This window comes from Cydia pomonella, chromosome 12 (assembly GCF_033807575.1).
Source record: "Cydia pomonella isolate Wapato2018A chromosome 12, ilCydPomo1, whole genome shotgun sequence".
NCBI classification, from domain to species: Eukaryota; Metazoa; Arthropoda; class Insecta; order Lepidoptera; family Tortricidae; genus Cydia; species Cydia pomonella.
In genome coordinates this window covers 14,030,428-14,057,571 of record NC_084714.1, presented here as the reverse complement: position 1 = coordinate 14,057,571, position 27,144 = coordinate 14,030,428, and the positions used below count along the sequence as shown (strand labels likewise).

The following is a 27,144-nucleotide window of genomic DNA, read 5'->3' as shown; positions in this document are numbered from 1 at the left end:
TTTCAATGCAGACTAGAATAATCTTGATAGTTTTCAATATAATTTCAAGCAACATTAATTTTAGTGTCATATGATATCATATGGGCACTCTTTATTTTATTGTATATGCACAGTAGTTTTTTTTTTTATGTACACTACTACTAAGTGTACAGACTACAGAGTGTACTATAACCCTTGCTCTTTATTCTGTCTCTTTCACACCAATGGAAAATGAAGAAGTTACTAAATGACTGCAGGTATAAATAAAGTATATTAGTGCGATAGAGAGACAGATAGTGTTTCGTTGTCGTATCGTAAACGATTGGCATGTTGGCCACACACTTGCTTAGTGCCTAGCCAAAATACCAATCGTTTGCGTATATTAGTGCAATAGAGAGAGAGTAGTGCTTCGTTGTCGTATCGTAAACGATTGGCATGTTGGCTACGCACCCATGATACCTAGCCAAGACGCCAATCGATTGCGCATATTAGTGCGATAGAGAGACAGATAGTGTTTCCTTGTCGTATCGTAAACGTTTGGCATGTTGGCTACGCACCCATGCTGCCCAGCCAAGATGCCAATCGTTTGTGCATATTAGTACGAGAGAGACAGATAGTGTTTCGTTGTCGTATCGATTGGCATGGTGGCTACGCACCCATGCTGCGTAGTCAAGATGCCAATCGTTTGCGCACATTAGTGCTATAGAGTTTCAGTGTTATTTGAAATCACGTTAGGGTTTGTATTATTATTTTTGACCCGAATGAAGTCCATCCAGGTTCTTATGATGGAGTCAGGAGTTGGTCACCAGAACTCCTAATCTACTCATTATAATTCCATCGTGCTTGGGCTCAAAAGATTTGCCCTGACGAACACCATCGATCTAGATGAGGTCCAGGCCGTCTCATGACGGAGTCAGGAGTTGGTCACCAGAACTCCCCAGAACTCCTAATCTACTCATCATAACTCCATCGAGTTTGGGCTCAATAGATTTACCCTGATGAGCACCATCAATCTAGATGAAGTCCAGGGTCTCATGATGGAGTCAGGAGTAGGTCACTAGAACTCCTAATCTACTCATTATAATTCCATCGTATTCGAGCTCAATAGATTTGCCCTGACGAGTACCATCGATCTAAATGAAGTCCAGGGTCTCATGATGGAGTCAGGAGTTGTTCACCAGAACTCCTAATCTACTCATTATAATTCCATCGTGTTTGGGCTCAAAAGATTTGCCCTGACGAGTACCATCGATCTAGATGAAGTCCAGGGTCTCATGATGGAGTCAGGAGTTGGTCACCATAATTCCTAATCTACTCATCATAACTCCATCGTGTTTGGGCTCAATAGATTTGCCCTCACGAGCACCATCAATCTAGATGATGTTCAGGGTCTCATGATGGAGTCAGGAGTTGGTCACTAGAACTCCTAATCTACTCATTATAATTCCATCGTGTTTGGGCTCAAAAGATTTGCCCTGACGAGTACCATCGATCTAGATGAAGTCCAGGGTCTCATGATGGAGTCAGGAGTTGGTCACCAGAACTCGTAATCTATTTATCATAACTCCATCGTGTTTGGGCTCAATAGATTTACTCCGACAAGCACCATCAAATTACCATTATGATGAATAGATTAGGAGTTCTGGTGACCAACTAACTACTGAGTCCATCATGAGACCCTCGACTTAATCTAGATCGATGGTACTCGTCAGGGCAAATCTTTTGAGCCCAAACACGATGGAGTTATGATGAATAGACTAGGAGTTCTGGTGATCAACTCCTGAGTCCATCATGAGACCCTGGACCTGATCTAGATTGATGGTGCTCGTCAGGGCAACTCTATTGAGCCCATACACGATGGAGTTATGATGAGTAGATTAGGAGTTCTGGTGACCAACTCCTGACTCCATCATGAGACCCTGGACCTCATCTAGATCGATGGTGCTCGTCAGGGCAAATCTTTTGAGCCCAAACACGTTGGAATTATAATGAGTAGATTAGGAGTTCTAGTGACCAACTCCTAACTCCATCATGAGACCCTGGACTTTATCTAGATTGATGATGCTCGTCAGGGCAAATCTATTGAGCCCGAACAAGATGAGGTTATGATGAGTAGATTAGGAGTTCTGGTGACCAACTCCTGACTCCATCATGAGACCCTGGGCCTCATCTAGATCGATGGTGTTCATCAGGGCAAATCTATTGAGCCCAAACACGATGGAGTTATGATGAGTAGATTAGGAGTTCTGGTAACCAGCTCCTGACTCCATCACGAGACCCTGGACCTCATCTAGATTGATGGTGCTCGTCAGGGCAACTCTATTGAACCCAAACACGATGGAGTTATGATGAGTAGATTAGGAGTTCTGGTGACCAGCTCCTGACTCCATCATGAGACCCTGGACCTCATCTAGATTGAAGGTGCTCGTCAGGGCAACTCTATTGAGCCCAAACACGCTGGAGTTATGATGAGTAGAGTAGGAGTTCTGGTGACCAACTCCTGACTCCATCATGAGACGCTGGACCTCATCTAGATCGATGGTGCTCATCAGGGAAAATCTTTTGAGCCCAAACACGTTGGAATTATAATGAGTAGATTAGGAGTTCTAGTGACCAACTCCTGACTCCATCATGAGACCCTGGACTTTATCTAGATTGATGATGCTCGTCAGGGCAAATCTATTGAGCCCGAACACGATGAGGTTATGATGAGTAGTTTAGGAGTTCTGGTGACCAACTCCTGACTCCATCATGAGACCCTGGGCCTCATCTAGATCGATGGTGTTCATCAGGGCAAATCTATTGAGCCCAAACACGATGGAGTTATGATGAGTAGATTAGGAGATCTGGTGACCAGCTCCTGACTCCATCATGAGACCCTGGACCTCATCTAGATTGATGGTGCTCGTCAGGGCAACTCTATTGAACCCAAACACGATGGAGTTATGATGAGTAGATTAGGAGTTCTGGTGACCAGCTCCTGACTCCATCATGAGACTCTGGACCTCATCTAGATTGAAGGTGCTCATCAGGGCAACTCTGTTGAGCCCAAACACGATGGAATTATAATGAGTAGATTAGGAGTTCTAGTGACCAACTCCTGACTCCATCATGAGACCCTGGACCTCATCTAGATCGATGGTGTTCGTCAGGGCAAATCTTTTGAGCCCAAACACGATGGGATTATAATTAGTAGATTAGAAGTTCTGGTGACCAACTCCTGACTCCATCATGAGAACTTGGACTTCATCCGGGTCAAAAATAATAATGCAAACCCTAACGTAATTTCAAGTGAAAATGCGTTTTTCAGAAAATCGCAGCCAAATAACACTAGACCTTACTCATAGTGTTGTGTTCCTGCCGGTGAGTAAGGTTGCCAGAGCTCAACGAGGGGCGGGAGGGGGTTAGGGTCGGCAACGCGCATGTAACTCCTCTGGAGTTGCAGGCGTACATATGCGGGCCGTATGCTTGTTTGCCACCGACTTAGTATTAAAAAAAAAGTAACACTGAAAATCCATCAATAAGCGAGTCTGTTAGGCATACTGTAAAAAATGAACTTTTATTAAGATTTTCTAATCGCAGTATATAGCACTTCTCGGAACTCCGTAGCTGATTACGATCGCAACGAATGCCTGACAATCGAGCACAGGTCCGTCCTCTAAGCGCGCTCCGCGCGGACTGAGAGCGGGGCGTCGCTGCTGCGTGATTTATACGTGTTTTAAAAAAATATAAATTTACGGCAATGTAGGTCCCATAGTTACGATTTTTTTTTTATAGGTTAACATAAAGTTACAGTTTGCTATAATATTATTTTTAAAGCAAAACATGCGTACAATTTGCGGAAATAAAATATACTAAAACCCTGTTTTCGCCAAAAAAATGAAGAAAACTCGGAAGGTATTTTTCAGTTTTTTCAAATGAATCTTCGATTGTTAATCATTCCAGCCCCTCGTACGAGATATGTTGAATCAAATTGTAGTCATTCATGTACCAAATGATTCTTGTTTATAGCAAAATTGAGAACCGAAACGCCACATCTCACTGCAAAATTTGGAAAAGACTCCCAAAAAACCTCATTAAAAAAGAGGTTTAAAAGAGAAAATGAAAATTTGAACTGTTGGAGCCCCTAGTTTAGGAAACGATTATTTAAGTACGTTATCAGTTTTTGAATAAATACTAATAGTTACGTCGTAATCTTGAATGAAAAAGGAAGCATTTTACAAAATACGCTCGTCTGTAGGAATAAGGACTCTTAATATTAATCAATAAAAAACACCGATTTTTTTCAAGAAGATACATTGTGTACCTAATACAAAAAAAAATTGTTTAAAAGCTTATTAATTTTAATGATCTTTAATCTTGGCATTAACGACTGAATTTATTTTAAATACAAAAATAACTAACTAGGTACTTATTAATTCATTTGTCAAATATCAGTACCTAAATGTAGAATTACGTCGATATCACCAACAATCATCAATTCATCAATGAGGTCCTTATTAAAGAAAATAGTAGATGGCAGGTGACATGCTTGTATTATATTCACCCTGATTCTCAACAATAACAAAAACGTAGGTTCCATGGGATATAACTGATATAAGCATTTCGATAAAACATTAAAATCAACATAAACATGAACTATGTGTATTTTTGCTTCCGCATTGGTGTTTGTGAACAAAATGACTTTTTATGAGACACGCTTTTTAATATTCTATTTCAGCACGAGTAGACTAAGATTTGAATGAATAAAAATTACTTCCTTGGCTCGCTCAGATCTACCTGCTAAGGAAGACAGATCGATAATGATTTATTCAACCTCGAGGTTTCGAGGCCGAGCTATGACTATAGATACTTTGTTTTCGAGTTTATCTGGGTTACTAATATTGTCGATGTGGTCCATGGATAATGTATACCTACGTCACGTGGATAAAAACAGGAAAGACGTTTGAAAAACTATATTATATCGCTTTTAGCCTATATATTTCTTAGCACACTCATGATATTTATTATTGTTTTTTACTTAATTTGAATATAATATTTGAATTGGAAAGAACTAAATAATACAATATTTCTTTAAACATGTTTTTAGATAAGACGGCCTAAAATAATTATAATAATTAAAAGGTTACATAAAGTAGAAAACAAACATCTAGTCACCAAACTAATGTAACAATGATTGGATTTTCAGCAATATAAATAAAATGTGCTGGGAAGAATAATTTTATCTTGACTTTTCTAAGCACAGGTTTTAAATAATTTAGAAAACTGGCGACTAGACAACTTCGCGATGCAAGACAGTGTTAGCTCCCCTGAGACCGTCTGAGCTGTTTTGGTCAATGCAAGTTTGTACTAGGTCGCCATTCCCCGAGCGAATTGCATATATCGCATTGGCAAATATATTTAGGAATATGCCAATCTTTGTTCACACGTCCGGTGAAAGATGCTGGTAATCCAAAAGTGACTCACGTTGCAGAAGAATTTAAAGGTAAAACTTAATAATCATCGTAATTGTTTATCACGGCATTCGACGAGTCACATCGTTTTGAATACGATCATTATCCCAACTCGTTAGCGAGAAGGTCAGAGAGTGCATCCTTCGGATAGGACGAGCTCTTTGTACCGAGGACGTTAGTCCCTGGGCTAATGAATCAAATCCTTTAGTGTGGACGCATTGTCAATACGGAGCGAAATATTAACGACCGCGCGAGAGCTCACAATGCCAGATTAATTCTCGTTTAAATGTGTGAAATCGTGGATGGCTGGAGGTGTAGAGGCGATTGTGGACGATATTAATGTGAGCTGCTCTTTAAGCCAACCTGTATACCTCCTATAAACATTAAGTCTTGTAAATATGCAAGACTTAATTCATGCGTCATTTTAAAATACTCACGTGCCAGATTAGTTAGGGCCATTATTTCAACAGATACCTAAATCAAGTCAAATAACATAGTATTTGCTGACCAATCGCGTAACTCATTGTAATATATTTTGTAAAAAAACTATGAAGAACACAAACTGTTTACTTCCTAATACGAATATCTCTTTTACGACATAATATATTTAACATTGAAGTGAAGGTTTTTTTAAATAGATAAACTTTCTATTAATAGATAGTACTATTTCATAAGCGGTTAATCTGTTAATGTATAAGGTATTTTCTACTCGAATACAATAATATAAAAACACGGATCTACAGCTCTCGATGTATCTGCATATAAAATGAATGGTGAGATGTAAAGGCTGCCGCGTTTGCAGCACGGTTTTGTACTTGTTGGACCCATGTACCTACTCTTTGAGACCTGAATAGACCTTAAGAAATAGCAGTCCGTAATTAATTATGACTTCAATTCCTCTGCGACAGTTCCTTTTTAATGAAAACACGGTAAATTGAAAACGGGTCATTTGAGAGGAATAAACATAAAACATTTCATAGAACAGGTAATCTAATTATCATCATCAAATGTTACTATAGTTGGTTATTTTAGGTACCTACTACCTACCTACTTAAAAATCACGTGACTCTGTTATATTCATATTCATAATATAGGTATTTGTATCACCTCATATGTATTTATCTCTCTCATATTTATTTATTTTATCAAATTTATGCTGTACCTACTTACATGCAGTATTATGCGCATTCAGTATCCCTGAATACGTAATAGGGAGTATATAATACAATTATTTATTTCCAATGTCTATCTTGGTATTCAGTTCAGCATATAAATTCATCGATCAGGACAAATATGACAAATTTACTGCAATTTCTTTAAAAATAAGTTAAACATAAGAAAACAGCATATAAAAGCTATGTTCTCACTAAGTGGCGCGGGGATCCCGGTGGATTTGCCGTAAGCGGCTCGGGAGCTTGTTTGCCGGGCGCTCCATTAAAATGGGATCAGCCCCTATGCAGATCTCTGGACGCTAGAGCGGAACGCGAGATGCACTTAGTGATGTTCCAAAGAATACCTATTTCCCTGGTAGTCCAAGGGAATATGAATGTTCTGGAAATGTGACCTGTTGAAAATAAAACTTTAAACACAATATTATTATATGGAAAGGAGTAAAATTTCTAGGGCAGCGATAAGTTGATGAAAATTAGTGTGACTTTAAGGTCACGTTACGTTTAGGCATATTTCGTTACGTTAGATTGAATAAATATATGAAGTTAAGAAAAAGACAAAAAGTGTATATATTACCATAAAAACCCGTTTTAAGTTAAAACTCGTTTTCCCTACCTAGTTAAAACTAGTTTTCTGTATCGCCTTGATGAAAACGCATTTTCAGTAGTTAAAACTAGTTTTCCGAAACGCCTTAGTGATAACTAGTTTTAAGGTGCAGTAGGTTCAGAGAGCGAAGTTTTTGAAGAGTCGTAGCGCTCTTTTACGTACGCTCGCTCGTAGACTCTATGAATTCGAATCCTGAGTTTTTGACTTTCGCTCGATTAAAAAAAATCACGAACATAGGTCTAAAATGCACTTTAAAATTTGTAACAAATCTTGCACAAAAGCTAAAACTATTGCTTCCAAGAATCTTCAATATCATAAAACATGATATCCGCGCTCCCGGGCACTCACACCCATCTCGCTCTCGCTTACGCTCAGTGAGAGTGAGAGAAGAACAAGTACTTACTGGGCCTTAACTAGGATTTTTCAGTCAAAACTAGTTTTTGCAAAGTACTTGGGTGCAAACTAGTTTTCACTAGGTAATTATTCAAAATTAATTTCAGTTAAAACTGGTTTTCACGGTATTTTGCCACAGTCAAAAATTATGTGTCAACACGTACACGTACTTGGCCAGTTTTTTGTATGCTGCCGCCGAAAAATTTATTTTTAAAATTAATGGATATGGATATTTAAAATTCGCAATATACATGTATTATATTCCGTGGAACATCACTAGCTGCACTACTCCCGGATATGTACTCGCGGAATATTCATTAATACAAACACCGGGCTGTCCAGGCATTCTGAGCTCTGTGCGCCTGGAGTACGGATCAGAATACTGATTGATGTAAGTAGTTTCAAGAGTGAATTTAACTAACGGTTTTGGAAGTTTTGTCATATAAATATGTACATAAGAATAAGTACCTAGGTGGTGTAAAAATAACGAATTTCACTTTTTTCACACTTTCTAAACTTCATTTTCACTTTCATTTTCAAAATGCCTTACATTCATCTATGTATTTGAATTTACTTGTAAGCAAATATATAAATATTATAGGACATTACTGCACATATTGACCAAGTCCCACAGTAAGCTAAACAAGGCTTGTGTTGTGGGTATTTAAACAACGATATATATAATGTAAAAATACTTAAATACATAGAAAACACCCTAGTCTCAGGAACAAATATCTGTACTCATCACACAAATAAATGCCCTTACCAGGATTTGAAACCGGGACCATCGGCTTCATAGTTATTTATTTATAGTATCATAAATATTATATCAGGTTATTAATCAAGGCATTATTCAGTTGCAATATCTATGTCTGCATATTACATTCAAATTAATTAAAATATTCGGAAAGGTACAATGTCAATTATTCAAATAAATTTGGCAATATTAAGTTGCAATTTACAAAAAAAAGCGGACTCGCCCATGAAGGGTTCCGTATCATTTATGACGTATTAAAAAAAACTACTTACTAGATCTTGACCTATCCATAGATACCCCACACGTATGGGTTTGATGAAATATATGTATATATTTTTTTAATTTTATGACGTATTAAAAAAACTACTTGCTAGATCTCGTTCAAACCAATTTTCGGTGGAAGTTTGCATGGTAATGTACTGTTTTTTTTTTAGGTTTATCACTCTTATTTTAGAAGTTACAGGGGGACACACATTTTACCACTTTGGAACTGTCTCTCGCGCAAACGATGATATTAGAAACCTCAATATCATTTTTGAAGACCTATCCATGATACACGTATGGGTTTGATGAAAAAAAAAATTCGAGTTTCAGTTCTAAGTATGGGGAACCCCCAAAATTTATTGTTTTTTTTTTCTATTTTTGTGTGAAAATCTTAATGCGGTTCATAGAATACATCTACTTACCAAGTTTGAACAGTATAGTTCTAATAGTTTCGGAAAAAAGTGGCTGTGACATAAACGGACAGACAGACGGACATGACGAATCTATAAGGGTTCCGTTTTTTGCCATTTGGCTACGGAACCCTATATATAACTAAATAATATATATATTAATTATAATATTAGGATAGGTAACCCGGACCCGGGACCCGGGTATGTCCTTAAACTACGTCCAAAAGAGAGGTATGGGCAATGTGAATATCATCTCGCCTTGTGTGGTAGGGCACAGCACGGCGGATGTCATTCCAGATCTAGAGCAGAGCCCAACTGGGGAAGTACCTCCACCTTACAGAAAACCGCAGCCAAATAACACTTGATCCTACTCATAGTGTTATGTTCCTGCCGGTGAGTAAGGTTGCCAGAGCTCAACGAGGGGGGTGGGGTTAGGGTCGGCAACGCGCATGTAACTCCTCTGGAGTTGCAGGCATACATAGGCTACGGAGACTGCTTACCATCAGGCAGGCCATATGCTTGTTTGCCACCGACGTAACATAAATAAAAAAGGTAAATGTGAATTATTCACTAAAATTATTAAATTAGATACAATATATAATAATGATTAAATTGCATTTATAAATTATTAGGCAGGTCAAAAAAAATCTTTAATGTCGTAAAAAGAGTAGCCCAAAAGCTATTATCTTAATATTTTTTTTATGTTTGGGTACTACCCGCATTTCTCTCTCTTCTACTTCTCTATATCTCCGCTGAGAGCTTGCTGTATACTTTTGGTCATACATGTGACATAATTTTAAACGACTTGGTCAGTTTGATGGGATGGTTGCAGAGTTGATTTTTCGATCCCTGCCTAGTACGAGTGATCTTTTTGCACGTGAATGTGTTTAAATTTTCCTTAACGTGTCACTACCTCATAAATATACGTCATTGACCCCTGCCAATGACCCTTCACTACCCACTAGGCCAGACAGGTCGTTAAAATCACACTTTAATTTTCTCTACTGACAATATTACCTACCTACTTGTAAAAGGATTTTTTCATTGCCTAATCACTAGAAACCGACCTGAAATTTGAATTCAAATCGCTTATGCTTTCCAATTTCCCGTCATTAAAATAGTAAAGTGAATTCATAGATGGCGCGATTACTTTGGACCTACAGCAGACATTGCTATCACAAGCAACCATGGAAGCGGCCCGAGGCAAAGATATTACGATAGCATTGATAGCAAGTCTCAATTAAAACTGCTTGCGAAGACTTATTGCCGTGAAACAATTGATTTCGATTAACGTCCGACAATGCTGCTACTCGATAAAGCATTCCATTACATACTGCCGTTGCCTCGCGGCTGGACCTGCTTCGACTAATACATGTCTGCGATATTGGTTATTGGTTTTAGTTGCTCGTGGTCCTAAGCTGAACACAGAGACCGAACCATTCATTTTTATAAGCGACTACACAAGAAGTGGCAGATACGTTATACGCAGACATCGTTATTTAGGGGGCAAAATTTAATGACAGATAGGGGAGTTCCTTTATCGATAAACCCAATTATCGATACTTCTTTGCAATTATGATGAGTAAAATAGTAATCGCTCCAAGCTTTGTTTGAAAAAATAAATAAATATTGAAAGTATTAACATGAAACAAGATAATAATGCAGCCCTTTTCCTTTATTTTAAAGGGATTTTTTTAAACTTCACTGATTATACTTTTTTTCTAACCTAGGGGTCATATAAAACATACAGTTACAAACGAAGCTGGGGGCCGGCGATTACTAATATTAAGGAAAATATCGATAATTTAATTTATCTTATTATTTACTTTTCATTAAATTTTAACGCTAAACTTACCAGTTATTAAACAAAAAATCTTTCCGGATATTTTTTTTGACGTTTGCACTTATATATATATATATATATATATGGCATATCACGCGACTTATTATAGTCTGAGCAACAAGTGCGGACTGAAGGGGGTGCGGGATAAAATGGTGCGTTGCATCACATTGCCAGCATTAAAAAAACCCCGCAACATGAGGAAATTTGAATCATACCGTCTTGCCCGGTGTCCCATTTTAGTCGAACTCACCTTACGTTAAACACGTATATAAATATTGCGCGTAAGTACATTTAAAAATCATTTCCGAGACGTGCTAACCATTTAATAGCCTAGCTCGATTATTTTGCATTTATCATAATTTTCAGTAAACAAATGTCCTATAATAACGCAATTACACTAAGATTGCCATGGTTGGCCGTATCGTCACGACGCGCCGGAGGGGCTGCGTAATTGTTTCAAACTCGTCTTTTAATTGTTCTATCGGGACGGGATTTATAGGCGACGTGATCTCGCGCAGATTCATTTCTACTATACTTTCGCACGATCGTATAACGTTTCAAATGTTCCAAACTTAAACTTTAACGTGTCTTCATAAAGTTGAGTTTGATGTAATTTAAGGTTAGTTTCGAGGATGCGACAGTTATTCGTCAATTTGCATTGCGATACTTCCGCATCAGAGCATGGGAATGCAGGCTTTTAACCAAATCATTGGATTTGGTAATGGAATCTCCAGTAAAAGTACCTATATAATATATAGCAGGTTCTTTTGCGTTTCTTCACGATTCTTAATCTTTTCCCGGCAAACAGTTACGTTAATGAATTTGGACTAATGCTAATATACCTTGCGCTTAGGGTCTAGGGCAATGAAGAGACTAAACCCTGTTTCTGTCAAGTAACAGAAGGACAAGTTTAGTGATCTCTCGAACAATTTGTATCACGAATCGGTGCAAATTTAACATTGCCAATAGTATGAAGAAGTTGAATTTGATACATGTGGGTAAGTTTTTGAAGTGAAACTTCTTATGGGACTTCCAACAAGGTTGCGTTAAACGTTTAACGCTATAATCGGTAACATAAAGTAGTAAGAGTTTGTGATGAGTAAATTCGTCGATTAGCTCAGCCGGTTCCACGGTGTAATGGTTAGCACTCTGGACTCTGAATCCAGCGATCCGAGTTCAAATCTCGGTGGAACCTGACTTTTGTATTTTTTCTTTTTATATTTTCTATTATTTAGGAATTTTAGAATATATATATTTAGATATTAAATCTATTTATTAATCTTAATTTAAAATATTTTTGAAGTGAAACTTATGCGACTTCCAACAAGGTTAATATAAACCTCTTAATATAAACCATATGGTTTTAGAGCATTATTTTCATCTCCACATTACGAAATTTCACTTCTTCCGCGCGGAGGGACTTCCACGCACAATTTTTTTTTCTAAACATGAGTATATATAAATCGAATAGAAAACGATAATAAATATGAACGGTCAAAAGAAAACTTACTATATCAACAGTCATATAGGTGCTGCATTTAATAAAAATGTAGTAATGTAGGGTTCCGTGTTACCATTCTGTCAGAATAGGCTAAACGGGGGCTAGTACTTAGTAAGTATCATGTACATTACAAGCATAAGGGAGTACCTTCGCAGCGCTTTGTATTTACGTCGTTTTACTAAGAAGAGAAGACTTTTTGATATAACTCAAAAACGGCTGGACCGATCATGTTCGCTATAGTTTTCATTGAAAGTATTTATTAAGCTTTTGTCTAACAATTTTTTTTTTATATTTTTTGGACCCAAGGTTCTACAATTAGAAAGGGGGGACGCATTTTTTTTCTTTCGGAGAGATTGTTGGAGACCCGAATTCGTATTGCGTCGATACCTCACACCATTGGGTTAAAACGAAAAAAAAATTTTGTGTGGGAATAAAAAAAAAAATTTTTTTGTTTTTATTTTACCGTCCTGTCATCACTGAGCAAAGCCGCGGACGGACAGACAGACGGACATGGCGAAACTATAAGGGTTCCTGGTTGACTACGGAACCCTAAAAACGACTGAAAAACTTTAAACTCTTGGCTCTCTAAAAACTTTAAACTTTTTATTTAGCACCTCGAGACATAATAAAAACGCCGTTTAAATGAAATGAAAAACATTTCTATGTCTGTCTGTTAAATACATATTATCATATTTGTACAATCCCCTTATAGATCAGAAAGTTCTGCAGTCTGCTGAGTTTTTGTTTTTTTCGGTAGATACTATTATCTATTACTTGACATATAGTCATAGCGTATTCCCAGTTTCAACCTGAGCACGGGGTTCGCTCGGAAATACAACGACAACGTGTGCGTTTGATCCAGGAACGAGCTGACAACTGGCCCTGAATGTAGTTTTCGAAATGAGGATTGTTTGGCCTAAGTCATGTGTGGAATCAAAACCTAGGGCCTGCTATTGATAAAGTTTATCAGAGCAGCAGGTTTGAGATCAGGTTTGTCAGAGCTGTCAAGCCGCACGCGCCGCAGACGAGCCGTCATCCGAGGCGTGGGCACGCGCGCGCCAGATTTACGAGTGTATTTAAACTGGTTCTACATTAAGCACCAACTGGGCCGATTTGATCGTAAAATCAGCCGTTATGTCTCGAGACAATATCGTCGCTCGTTACCACCCAAGCGCTCGGCTGTTAAAATAACTCCAGGTTAACTATGGGTCAGTTCTAAGTCGATCCCACTTTCATTGAGGCCTATTATCGAAACATTCCGCCGGGTCGACAATTAAATTCCAGCAAAGATCAGTGTGATAGAGTTGTTTGCCAATGGAAAATTGTTGAAATAAGCAAACGTTCATTATGTGCGGGCGCTGGAATGGAAATTATTCAATGGCAAAAGGAGCAATTAAGTGCGCTCAGAATGGAGTGTCGATTGTCCGAACGCGTTCGGCGATCGCTCCACCTATTGTCCGCTGAAATTAACAGCGGCAAAAAGCAGCCGCTTTAACTCTCGCGCTCCGAAATTAGAAGTCGTTTCGGGAGTAAATTTATTTTAACGAATCGACGGTTTTTGGTTTTATCATTACATAATTTTTTTAAATTTACCGGTTAATTGGTGGATCGAGTTTTACTCGTTTCCGTCTAAAATATCACGCAGTTCGGCCATCAAACGGGAATCGAATATGGAAGCCTTTGATTGAATTGATTGAAAAAGAAATGGAGAGGGGCGCGAGTCGGCCGGGTGAATATTCCCATAGGTTATGCAATCGCAAGCTAATCAGGTTCTCGGGCCACCTATTGAAACTTGCCCTCGAATCCAGCAACAATTATGCTTAAACTGGAACGGCGATATACTGGTTCACATGACCTTTCGTTTTCCCTGTGCTCGGTAAGGAATTGGAATGACACTTGGTATTTTTATAGCCTGTACACGTCTTCGAACGCGCGGGCGACACATTCCCGGCGACGCTACGTTTTTGCAGCGCAACTTTCATTAGACACCGCACGCCGCAGGGACCGAAGCGACTCCTTTTAATAAATGAGTTATGCGTTTATATCCAAGATGGCCGCCCGTTTTATCCCGCTCGGGTGTCAAGAATGTTACGATTACCCGGACCTTTCCGCTTGATAGTTTAATGTAAATCGTTACGAATGCAGAAAAATGCAATGTGTAGGTACATATCTACTCTGGGACATTTTACAAGTCTTTTGAACTGCTTCTTTTGAACACGTAGCCTTGGTGAGGGGTGGCAACATCTTCATTAACCCAAAACCGGTGTAGTCTGCAAGTAATACGATTTTAAAATCACAGCATCAACGCATTTGTTTTTTTGAGTAAAATTTCTATTGTATAAAAAGGGATGTAATTATTTACACCTGGAGTTGCGGATGTTCATAGGCTTAAGGCTTACCATCAAGCGGGCCGTATGGTTAAATGCCACTGAAGTGGTATAAAATTATTTAAGGTGCATCACAAAAGCTGTTCAGCTTTGAAAAAGAAAGAAGTTTCGTTCTAATAATAATCTTCCGTTAGGTATTGGAAAGAAATGTTTTTATCAAAATAAACATCGGTCACTTGTAACACAGCGTAGCTGTCAGAAGTTGGATTCATCAAAACGTGCACAGGTATTTCCACATTCGGCGGACGCGCACGCACGACCTTTTTGTTAGCTGTAAACGTCCGCAAACTTCGGTGTTGTCAACTTTCCGTGTATTTATTTACTCATTCATACTTTTCTTGTATGTCTGAGCCCGTTATTGGTCTTCAACGCGGCTATTTTTCTGTCTGCGCCAAATCAATAGAAAAAGTTATCTTGGTGAAATTTAAACGCGGCACTTAATGGCCTATTAAAACACCTATCAACTAAGAGCCGTTTGGCAGACTAGTTTATTTTTAATCGAGATTTATATTCAGAGACTCTTAGGAAATAAAATAATCACGGCGGCGTTGATTTGCATACAATGGTAAAATAATTTTACGCGCGTTTCGCCGCGCTTAATTCTCCTTTTTATACGGCCTTCAGCGCCCTATCTACGAATCAAACGGACTGCTTGCCGCACGAACATTTAAGTGTTAACATTTTTGAGAAGGCAGTCGAATACTGTATTTATTGCTCGGCATTTGCTTTCGTGTATGTTCCTTTCTAATCCAATCGTACTTGGTGTTAATTGGGAATATTAAATGGATGAACCCTATCGAGAAACCGATTACTCTATGAGTGAGCGTTTTACAGTTGTTGACCGTGAAAGTCGTATCCCCGTGTAGGTATTTACGTCTCGTATCGGCCATAAAGCGCATCGTCGGGCGCCTCGTCTGGGTCAGACTGCGTGGCGCACGGGCGCGGGCCGCAGTGTCAGAGCAAGCAACCAATACGACAGCCGCCGCGGCGCCTAACACGCCACACGCCGACTAACCATACTAACAATTAAGTAAGAAGAGAAAGCCTACACAATTCACATTCAGAACAAACGTCGTCAGTCATAAATTCAGCACAAAAGTGCGAGCGACGGCCGACTAGCAACAAAAGGGCATGACTTTTCCCGCAAAAAAAGATGATCCTTAATCTGATTAAATCTCCATCGCGGCCGACGTCGGCCCGTGAAAGATTAATGAATATTTGTGCGAGGATTCCCGGCGCTGGGTTGGCACGTAGCGTTGTCATAATCATATTAGCTCAGAGGACCGGAGGCCGGCACGCACGCAGAGCAGGTACATACTCAAGGGTCCCCGGTCCATACCCTTGGTGCCGTGACACCTCTGCCGCACTTCCACTCAAAGTTTACGACGTGTGTGCACGATACGAGACGTTCGACGTGAATGTAACAAGACACTCCACCTAGACAGCAATCTTTTAGAGTAATAACGACCATAAACTCATTTATATTTTTGTCTAGCTTCTGACACCTAACTGAAACAAGTATTGAAAAGATAGTTTAATTAAACAAGTACCTATTTTGATCGAAACTGCGATGCGTTTTAAGCGGCAGGCTAAATTGGCCAGTTAAACCCATAACAACATGATTTCTAACTCGGGAGATTACTTATTACTAAAGCATAAAACGATAGTTAAATTTAGATCCAATTTGCTACACAAACTAATTTCCTTTAATGAACTAATCAATCGAAACGTGTAGAAGATTATCTAAGTTTCATTATCTTATTTAATAGCCTTTGTTGTCAGTGTCCTGTCACTACTAATAACTAATAACTCAAGTTATGCTCCTAGAGCCGTCTTTCAGATAAAGAAACAAAGATTTGTGTGACGCAGCGATGGCATAATGGGTATGCCCAAGAATAGAATACTATAACAGCATGTTAATGTAAGGATCTTATTACACCGATGCTCTAGTAGCACTCATTATAATTTTTAATCCAGCTGTCTGTACATAAAGTAGCGATAACAAACATGGCGTAGCGATACAGGCGATACGCAACGCGTTAATATAAGTGTTTTCACCGTATGAATTATACATTGATTTGTGTTCAGGCTGCCTCTTTATCTGGCGAGGCTACGGGTGCATCGAACACATTATGCCTTGAACTGCGCTAGATTTTTATTACAGTCTAGAAAAACTTAAGCTTAAGAGGATAAAGCGGTACAGACTGCAATGGCGCTGCTTCGAGCCCCAACGAACAATTGCCATTTTCAAGTTTTGAGCGAACTCAATAAACAAGGTCGTAAAAGAAATCAATTGGGGCCCAAAAGAAATTAAACGTAAGAATGTATTGTTCCATACAAAGCGTAAACAAAACAAAAATCATTGTTTGCGTTAACCAGGTCTCAGGTCGTTTTCGACCTGCTTTCGTAAACATAAATCGCATTAAAGGTATAATTTATGGCGTCCATCTACTGAATAAGTACGATCGACTTTACGTACTCATATAGGATTCTATATCCATAATAACAACGTATTATTTTCATCTAAAAGTCAACATAAGTTACAAATAAGTACGCAATAAGGCAATGACATTATAAATAAAATATATAAGTGTCGGGTTTATAGAATATCCGTTGTTAAAAATGATATTTAATACATAAAAAATGTAAGTGCTGTATCCAAGTAGGTAATTGCAGTTTATCGATTTAAGGCTGTGTTTGTGAATGCTTTTTATAGTCTGCTACATATTGAGTTCCCTTTACGATGCAGGATGGAACATTAGAGATGATAATAAAGATACACATCCATCAAGCCATGGTCACTCGAGGCATGAAGGTGTGTTCCGGATAGTAATTAATTATTTGATAGAGCTGGCAGCAATAAAGCGGGCTTATCAAAGATTCAGCCGAGCAAACAAAGAGCGCGTGCTCCGCGAGCATTTACCGCCATAAGACATCATAAACGGAGCACCATCATCTGGGCTTATAAAAAATTCATGCTCATCTCACATTTCGGCGCCCCTCTTAATTTCGCGTGAGCCTCTTCTTGGTTCGTGTAAAAACTTCGGGTGTCTTTTTATGACTTTTACTGCGGTATAATTGGGAGAGGGGCGAGCGCTCGTGTCCCCGAGGTGACATAAATACACCCCCCACACTCTCCTGCCACCCCGGCTTAATCTCATGTAAGACTAGACATCGCGGAAGTAGTTAGCATTAAAACGGCTTGAGCTCTTGCTGGCCACTTCACCTCGAATTAGTTAACTTACTTAAGTAAATTTCTTACTTTAGACTAACCGTAGAAATAACATAGAGCAGCAACGTAAATATTTGTTTGATCTTGATAGTTATAACTTGAACAACATCAGTATTGGTATGGCCCCTTTGTGGTTTTGTCTACCTCAGCAATACATACAATCTGTTGACAGTTTTTCATTGTTCATATAATTTTCCCATTGGAGTTGTAGAAAGTATTGTTAGCTTAAGTAAACTCTAAATATTACAATCTAGACCACCACCTAGAACAGTTTCAGCAGTGGGTTCAGCCAGCAGTTTAAACTGCCATTTTTAGATCATAATCAAAATTCCTTCTAAAAATGCGTAGGTACTTGTGATCGAACTCATCTATTACCTTTTTTTACACGGTACGGCCGTCCGCTCAGTGCTCAGCGAGCTGAGTTCTCAGGACGACCTTAACTCACTGCACCTTAAGAATTTGCTTGAAAATGAGCTATAGTTCTCTAAAGAAAGGTTGAGAAATGTACCAAAATTAGTTTGTGTGCCTTTAACAGACTCATGATTGCAAATGTGGAGAGTCACAATACCACAAACCAAATCAACATGAAAACTCTTTTAGTTTCATTCCATACGCACACCCAAGCTTTGAGCATATTCTCAGACAACGAAATTAGAAAAACCCTTTCAATGGCACTATTTCCACTTTACTTCAAGTGGTAGCTTAGAAATTAGAATTTGAGCCGCCCAAGTTCGTAAAGGGCGCACTATTTGAAATTCAGAACTAATATGGGTTTGAGGCTTCCGATATCAAAGAAGGATGGTCTCGGAGAGTCAGCAAATGCGATTTCAATTTTATTAGAGGCACCAGTGATGCGCGAGGTGTCGCGCGCGGCGGCAGGCTAAGGTGGCGTGCATGTACCTGTGTGTATTTATTTGCAAATTCCGAATAGCTTTCAATATGTAGAGGCGCGAGTGACTCCCGCCCGTCGATCCTCTCCAATATCGCGCTCTGAGACGTCACGGAGGCGATGCCATTATTCGACGCGACGATTGACTCACACGGGAGCAGCCTTCTGAGGACGCCGCATGATAGATGGCGACGCAAAAAACATATCCGTAATTGAGATTTCTATTACTGAAATTGAGAGCGACCGATCCGTTTTTTCATGTTTGTTTACATAATGTGAGTGGTGACAGGGGCGCACTATCGCGTTTCGGAAGCGGTCGCGGACGTCAATTTGTATATTGTCATTATTAGATTCGAGGCGGGAAGTTAGGGGCTGCCATCCATCATGGTGTGACACGGTGGTCCGATATCGCGCCTAATACCTATTGATTTCCCACTTAGCGTTTTTCTGGGAGTCAGCGCTCCACCCTTCCGCGGAGGCCTAACGAGCTGTTTGTCCTCCACTCGGCAAGTAGGGCGCCGCCGTCGCTGGCCCGAGCGCTCTGCCCTAGCCCTTTGCCCGCCCATTATTTACTTCTTAAAGACGGTGATTAATAATAAGTAATGAAGAAAAAATTGTTACTATAGCCGAGAGCAATGAAAATATGTACTTAGAAGTAGAATAAGTAGAGAGTGTCTACTTTTCGTTTATAAGAGGCATTTAATACTCGAAGAAGTGATAGAGCAATGATTGAGCATGAGAATAACATGTATATTTCATTGGAACCTAGTCAAAATTAACTATTATTTTTCAATACAAAAATGTTAAACCAACATGAGGTTACAAGGTATGGTGCTATAAATTAGTTTTTCAGCAAAGCAGGCATAGATATGTTTTGTTAAGTATATTTGTTTATTGTTTTCGATGGCCTTATGTCAACAAGTTGTATGCGATCTTGTATTCGTACCTATAGTTTTCTCAAAATATGACGTAACGACTCATGTGCTGATATGTAGATGCTCACATTTGCCTAAATGCCGAAGAAAAAGATTGCGTCACCAAGGTCCCCGGTGGGGGCGGGAGGCGAGAACAATGGTTTCGGTTCTCACACGTGTGGAGGATTATTTGCATTCGGAAATAAAGAGAGGAATGATAAAAGAAAGGCGCGAGCCACCCGCCCGGGGGGGCGCCTGGGAACAGGGGGGAGGTTGACGGGTGGCGCCTTCAGGGGGAGGGGGCTCGTTACGCGAACAATGGAGAAATAATGTACAGATTGCAGTGAGCGATGCGCCCAGTGCGACTCAGGTGTCTTAGGACGTGGACACCACGCCTCCGGTATCGAGGTATTCGAGGTGCATCTATACGGCAAACAAATAGGAATATGAGCGTATTTGAATAGCTGAGGAAGATGGAATTGAAGTAAACCAACTTCGGTCCAGCAGAGGAATACGTTGTCTATGCACTTCAGTTATAGAAATAATTGAAGCTTCTGATACTACGGACAGTTGCCGACTAGTGTCGCATCTCTTATTTATTTATTTAAACTTCTTTGCACATAAAATAAGAATTATAAACAGCCAACCACTAGGCCAAAAAGAGTCGTTTGTTAGGTTAGGTTCGGGCTTTATAATTGAGAATAGATAAATCACATCACATCTCTTATTATAGAGAAAACAAAAGAGATGCAGTCACTTTTTTCGTAGCGCAAGAAACCACTAGGTATCAAAGTTTATAAAGTAGTCAATTTGACATAACTTCATGTTGGATGGTGGCCCAGGGTCCCCTTCCCTCCATCCGAATGTACCAGTGTTGGCCGAACGTTAATTAGAATTGAAAATTACCCATTACAAATCGTACCGTAAACTGTAACCGTCCGTTACGGTTTACAGTTCACATTTTTAATGGTGAGTTTTCAATATTTTCAATTCTAATTAAGGTTCGGCCAACACTGGAATGTACACTGTACAATCAGAAAAATATCCTTAAACAACGGTAACTTCTGATGAGTACTGAACTTTACTAGCATGCAAAATGCAATATACCTTAAACAACATTTTACAATGTACACATTATCAGTATTTATCACCTATTCAAATTCGCAAAACACTAATTGAAACAAAGGTGACCTACAACGTCAAAAGAGTTCCTTAAATAGAATGCAGCGTCAATTGGTGAACTATGAAAGCAAGTGGATAATGTATCGCAAAGTGTTATCGCCTTGCGCAACGCAATACTAAAGAGTTTTAATGTTACGGACGGGCGCGAGGCCGACCCGTTTAATAAAGGATGCCTTCATAGGAAGCGCAAGCAATCACAACACAATCACCCCATCCTCGCGTGACACCGAAAATGTCCTCGCTCATAAGTATAAATTAATCCATTTAGAGCGACCGGCACCAACCGGCCGATTAGCGGAAGCGTCTACTTAACTAATTTATCCCCGGGTGGTTTTAACAGAATGGATAGCAGTGATTACGGGTGACGGTTGAGATCGTGTGACGCGAGCGCAGCGAGTCTTATTCTGTCGCGTCGTTGCGCTTATAAATTGTATCCAAACAACTATAAATAAGATTTTCTTTTCTTGACACAGCACACACAACACAACACACGCCGTAATTTATAAGTGCAGCGACACGGTGCTTGTTACAGTGCTGATCAATAATTTGTCATCTGTATCTTATCTTATAATTTAAAAAAAAGCGCTGGTGGCCTAGCGGTAAGAGCGTGCGACTTGCAATCCGGAGGTCGCGGGTTCAAACCCCGGCTCGTACTAATGAGTTTTTCGGAACTTATGTACGAAATATCATTTGATTTTTACCAGTCGCTTTTCGGTGAAGGAAAAACATCGTGAGAAAACCGGACTAATCCCAACAGGGCCTAGTTTACCCTCTGGGTTGGAAGGTCAGATGGCAGTCGCTTTCGTAAAAACTAGTGCCTACGCCAAATCTTAGGATTAGTTATCAAGCGGACCCCAGGCTCCCATGAGCCGTGGCAAAATGCCGGGACAACGCGAGGAAGAAGAGATCTTATCTTATAATTTTATACGGATACATTTGGACCCATAGGGATCTATTGTGCAATTACCCCCTTAAGAATGATCCGTTAACTTAGCTTTTTCTCCAACCGGAGTCTACTCTTTGCATAAAGAGCTTTGAGTGCTTTAGACCCGTCAGACTCTGTTATTCTTTTTGATGTTTGATCTTAGTATGTTCTTTTATAGCCGTTATAATGGTTCTCTGTGAGAGCCCCACGAATGGGCCTATAAGTTTGCTTACAGATCCGGCTCTAGCAAGTTCATCTGCATTTTCATTGCCTATGAATCCCTCGTGCCATGGGATCTGTACCAGTTGCACTTTGTTTTGCCTTCCAAGCTTGTTCAGAGCTTGGACGCCATTGTATACCAGTCTAGAGTCCACTCTGGGCGCCTTCAGCGCATTGAATGCAGCCTGACTGTCGCTGAGTATAAAGATATTCTTCCCTTGGGTCTGCCTAACTACACATGCAATTATAGCGTATTTATCGGCTTGGAACACAGTGGCGTAATTGCCCATGCTTATACTACTTATTACTACTAAAGTCATTTGCATAAATGGCTGCCCCGTACCAGATACTGTCTTGGACCCGTCTGTGTATCATATGATGTTGTTGCCATCAGAAATTGATGCTTCAAAACCTTGAGTCCATTCGGCCTTTGTAGGAACTTTAAATTTAAAATTCTTGCGGAACACAAACTTGGGTTACATCTTATCCCAACCCATATTCGTTATCTTAATAACAAACCTTACGTGAGACACTGACATATTAAATGTATTAAACCGGATAACTCACGTATCTAAAGTCGATGATTGCTTGTCATGTTTCGCTCCATAACGAAACCTGTCGAGCAATCATCGACTTGATATACGTTAGTAACCCGATTTGATATATTTAACATATTCATTGTCCTTTTCTTAAATTTGCCACATTGTTTGTGTGTTTAGTCTTTGGCTTGTTATCGCCCCAGAGGCCTGTTAAGAGGGAAGAATAGCTTTTCGATCTTAGCGAAATAACGGTACTTTTTCTATGAAATGTCATTTCAGGAGAAAACGTTTTCCACTAACTAAATCTTAAGAAAGCACTTTGATCTTGTCGATAGCTTCAGCATAATATATTCTCGGTTTATAGAATTCGCTTTAGAAAATAAACAAATATGTATATTTTGTATTGCTAATTTTGAAAAAAAAAAAGGAAAACCTATAACCTCTTTTTCATTTTGACAAACTAAAAAATCGTGGATAATGGAAAATATTTACAAGCGGAAAAACAATTTCTCATTTTTTTGGACGATCACGTGGTATACTTCCCTCTTAAAGCCAACCTGTGTAACGATTTCTGCGCCTCTGATTATATCACTACTAGGTGTAGCAGTAGGTATCCCATCGCCGCTGTTGGCGTCGTTCTGAACGCGCCTGCAATAGCCATGCATGCCGTTATTTGTATTTTCATAAGGGCATCCCTGCATGTGCTTTTTAGTGTCCTTGGCCTGGCCACCATGCAAAATGATAGGTCTTACCATCATGGATTATAGATCCATCTTAGTCCCTTTGGATTGAAAACCCATGTTTTGCTATATGCCGATATACACATTCCAAACACTCTCAGTGCTTTGGTTTTGGTAAGTTCGACATGCTTTTTCCAGTTCACTTCTTTATCTAGATCAATTCATCGGACATTTCTAGTACCCTTCCGTAAAGTCATCTTTAAGTCAGAAGTAACATAAAACATATACATATAATATGAATATAATATAATATGAATATGAAACATCTCTAAATCAATATGTATACGAGACGAAATTTTCTCGACCAAACAAGGGTTTCGTTAAGAAACTACCTACATAAGATATGTGCGAGGTTGAAAGATTTAGATTACCACACGTGAATCACATGATATGAAATTGTAAACATTTCGGAAAAATAAAAAAAATATATAAGAAGGCGTTATACACAGATGATGCAGGCACTTACGAGTTGAAAAAATACGAAAACGGCCTTAAGAATATTATAATGTTTCCAACTTATGATGAAAGAAGGTCGGTCAAATCAAGAAAGTCAGCCAAATTCACCACCACTTCGTTTTATTAGTTCATTGAAAGCGTTTGTGTACCTTTCGTTTTATATTATCCAAAAAATACCACAAGGGCCGTGCAATAAACGAGATAAGAAAATTCAAACCGCAAACTTTCATGAAATCCAGTCCCTTATTACACTTGAGCGGCTTATACGATAGTCAGATGTCTGTAATCCCGAAGCCCGCGACATTTTAATAACATTGATCAAATAGAACAAAAGTATGTGGACCGAGCACTCGACAGAGATGAAAGTTAAAAGGGTCGCGAGCGGGAGGCGTTTTCGGGGTGGAATGGAGCGGGTTGAATGCCTTATTCCCTCCACAATTCAGAGGTATTTCGTGTTCTTCATACGCAAATATATCCTCGTTATGGAGGTACACGTGAGCGTCGATTGCGTACGCGCCAAGAAGTGCCCGGGCGACCTGATGCTTGAGGGAATTGGCTACAGGAGGAAAATTGGATCTGGCAATCAGGCTGTGAGCCCTTCAAGGCTCCTAGCCGCCGTTATTTCACTAGATTTTATTTGCAAACTACCTACAACATGTCATAAAGGAAGTTTCTGAGACGTAATATAGGCTGGCTATTAAATAACTTGTTTAAAAAATATAATAATTAGTTATTACAGGGAATAGTGCTGATTTGTGGCGTATTTTATTTGTTCTAGGTACAACAGCTCATATATATATATATATATATATATATTCTTATAAAGTAATAAAATGTTGCATAGTGTCTAAATTCAATACGGGCGAATATTTAAACGGTGGTTAGCATAGGACCTAAAAGTATATTGAGATAAATTTTGCTTAGAACAAAGAAAATATTAACTATATATTGTATATTTATTTGGGTATTAAGTACAATACAATACAAATACTCTTTATTGCACACCTCAATACAGTACCTATTGTTTTAATACTTATATAAGTAGTATTTGTGTTTGTGTTTAATAGTCCAACATAGAAGAGATCGCTTTTTAGCGATAAGGCCGCCTGTGGTTACCTTGTTCTATTTTCCTTTAAAATGTATTTGTAGTTTTGCAGATATGTAAAATGTATAATTGTTGGTGCAATAAAGAATATTTACTTACTTAATTCAGCCCGCAATGTAAAGCAACACACAAGTTACCTGATACGAGTTTTTTAAAGCAACTGTCAACGCTTGTTGGCAGTTACTATAAAAAGTTCGTACATCATTACTTCACGTCATGTTATGTCTCGTAATGTTTGCAGTACATTGCTGTGCTTGGTGAATTTTCAAAAATTAATGACCCCGTATCATAATTAACCGTAACTTCTAAAAACTCTTAATTAATAATTACACTGATTTCTATATCTGTTTTAATTACTCGCCCGTATTGGATTTACAGACTGTAAGTATAGCGTTGTTGTAACACGGACATTATATTTAACTCAACCAAACAATTGACTACTACGGCATACGAGCATCAATGTCATTTCGAACATCGATCGTCCGGGATCGTAAGTATAAGTGAGTAAGTAAGTAAGCAAGTTGCGTTCTAAACACTAGGTAAGCAATGTGTAAACAGGCCCTGGGGCCAGTGTGCAATCTCGTAAGTAGGGGCCGTTATCAGATAAAAATGAATTATTGATTATCTCCAAAATTGAGTTAATTGGAATAACGGTGTCTTCAAGAAAGGAACTTAATTTAAGCTCAGGAAAGCTTGAAATTAACGGAGTTTAAAAAAATGTGTTCCTATATGAAACCCAACTAGAGAGGTTCTTGTACGAGTATAGTAAGTCGGCAAAGCCAAATGAAAGTAGAGAACAATTTAACTATTTCGTGGTTTGTTATCGAGTGCTTTTTTAAAATCTGGTATATGTCAAATAAAAATGACGCGACAAGGTAACGTAAGCCACGAAGCGAGTTCAGTATCGGAGTTTTTCCTTCGATCTACCTCCTCCTCATTATCATAACAAAACATTTTACGTGTCTGATACACTCGGTATCTCAAACAAACATATTTTAATTAAACCTTTCCCACTGATTATTTTTAAATTTATCAACAGTTTATATTAGGTTAAATGATTATATGTGGGGAGAAGCAAATCCGTATTTTTCATAAAGAAGTCAAAAATGGTTTTATAAACGAATAACGAATACGTGATATCGTATAGAGCTATTGGGCCACAAGCATGCTACGCGTTACGGTCACAGAATAGATTTACACGTACAAAACGCTCACTGTCTAAAAAAACCGACGTTTGACACACACTATTTCTCTCACTCGCTAGCTAGACCTTGCCTTAATTACTGCTCCGAGCAGTCATGAGCTGAGCGGCGTGGGAAATGTGAGGTTTCATGTCATGGGACGACATCTTCATTGCCTGAGAGAGCGCAAAGCGCGAGCGATACGTCTTGAGTTCCGCTCGGACATAAATGCTTTCGTATGTCCGGCTGTTCTCTACAGGTCGGTCGCATGTCTCGAGTCTCAACCGATTCTCGTGAAATTTTGGGAGCAGGTTCGATATCAATATTTTTTGGAATTTTTCAAAATGGCGGAACCATAGGGGTGCACGAGGTCTACAGCTCCCAGATACTCTAGTACACACAGACAGTGTATTTAGTACAGTAGTAGTTAAACAGCTGGTAACTGTTAGATAACTATAGTGTACCATACCCACTCGGGCAGCACCACAGTCATGTACAGAGTGAATTGCTACGGCGTAGCAGACAGAGCTACATGCGCGTGGTGAAAGGTTATGAAACGATTTAGGTAGGATGCTACATAGTCTACATACAACTAAATTACTTGTACTTACTTTAATACACATATTATAGGACATTCTGATACAAGTCGACTATGCCCTTAGTAGATAATAAGTCACTAACTGACATTTAATTAGCCGGGTCCACACAGAGCGAGCATCTCAGCTCGCTCTGTGTGGACCCGGCTAATTAAGCATTTTCGCAATAAGGGTATGGGTCACAAATATGAAAATAGCTAATGTACGATTCCCACCAACCCGCTGGAGTCGGGCCGCGCCAGAGCGCATTTTTAGGGTTCTGTAGCCAAATGGCAAAAAACGGAACCCTTATGGACTCGTCATGTCTGTCCGTCTGTCCGTCCGTATGTCACAACCACTTTTTTCCGAAACTATAAGAACTGTTGAAACTTGGTAAGTAGATATATTCTGTGAACCGCATTAA

At 39.2% G+C, this 27,144-nt stretch overlaps 1 protein-coding gene and 1 non-coding gene across 5 annotated transcripts in view; one reads left to right on the top strand and one right to left on the bottom strand.

Annotated features, from left to right (window-relative positions):
• The window catches only part of LOC133523665 (protein-L-histidine N-pros-methyltransferase), a 115,260-nt gene that overhangs the window by 73,038 nt on the left and 15,078 nt on the right, over positions 1-27,144 (bottom strand). The gene's annotated exons all lie outside the window — the stretch shown is intronic.
• On the top strand, positions 11,999-12,070 carry Trnaq-cug (transfer RNA glutamine (anticodon CUG)). Its single transcript has one exon. It is a non-coding gene; the product is annotated as a tRNA-Gln (tRNA).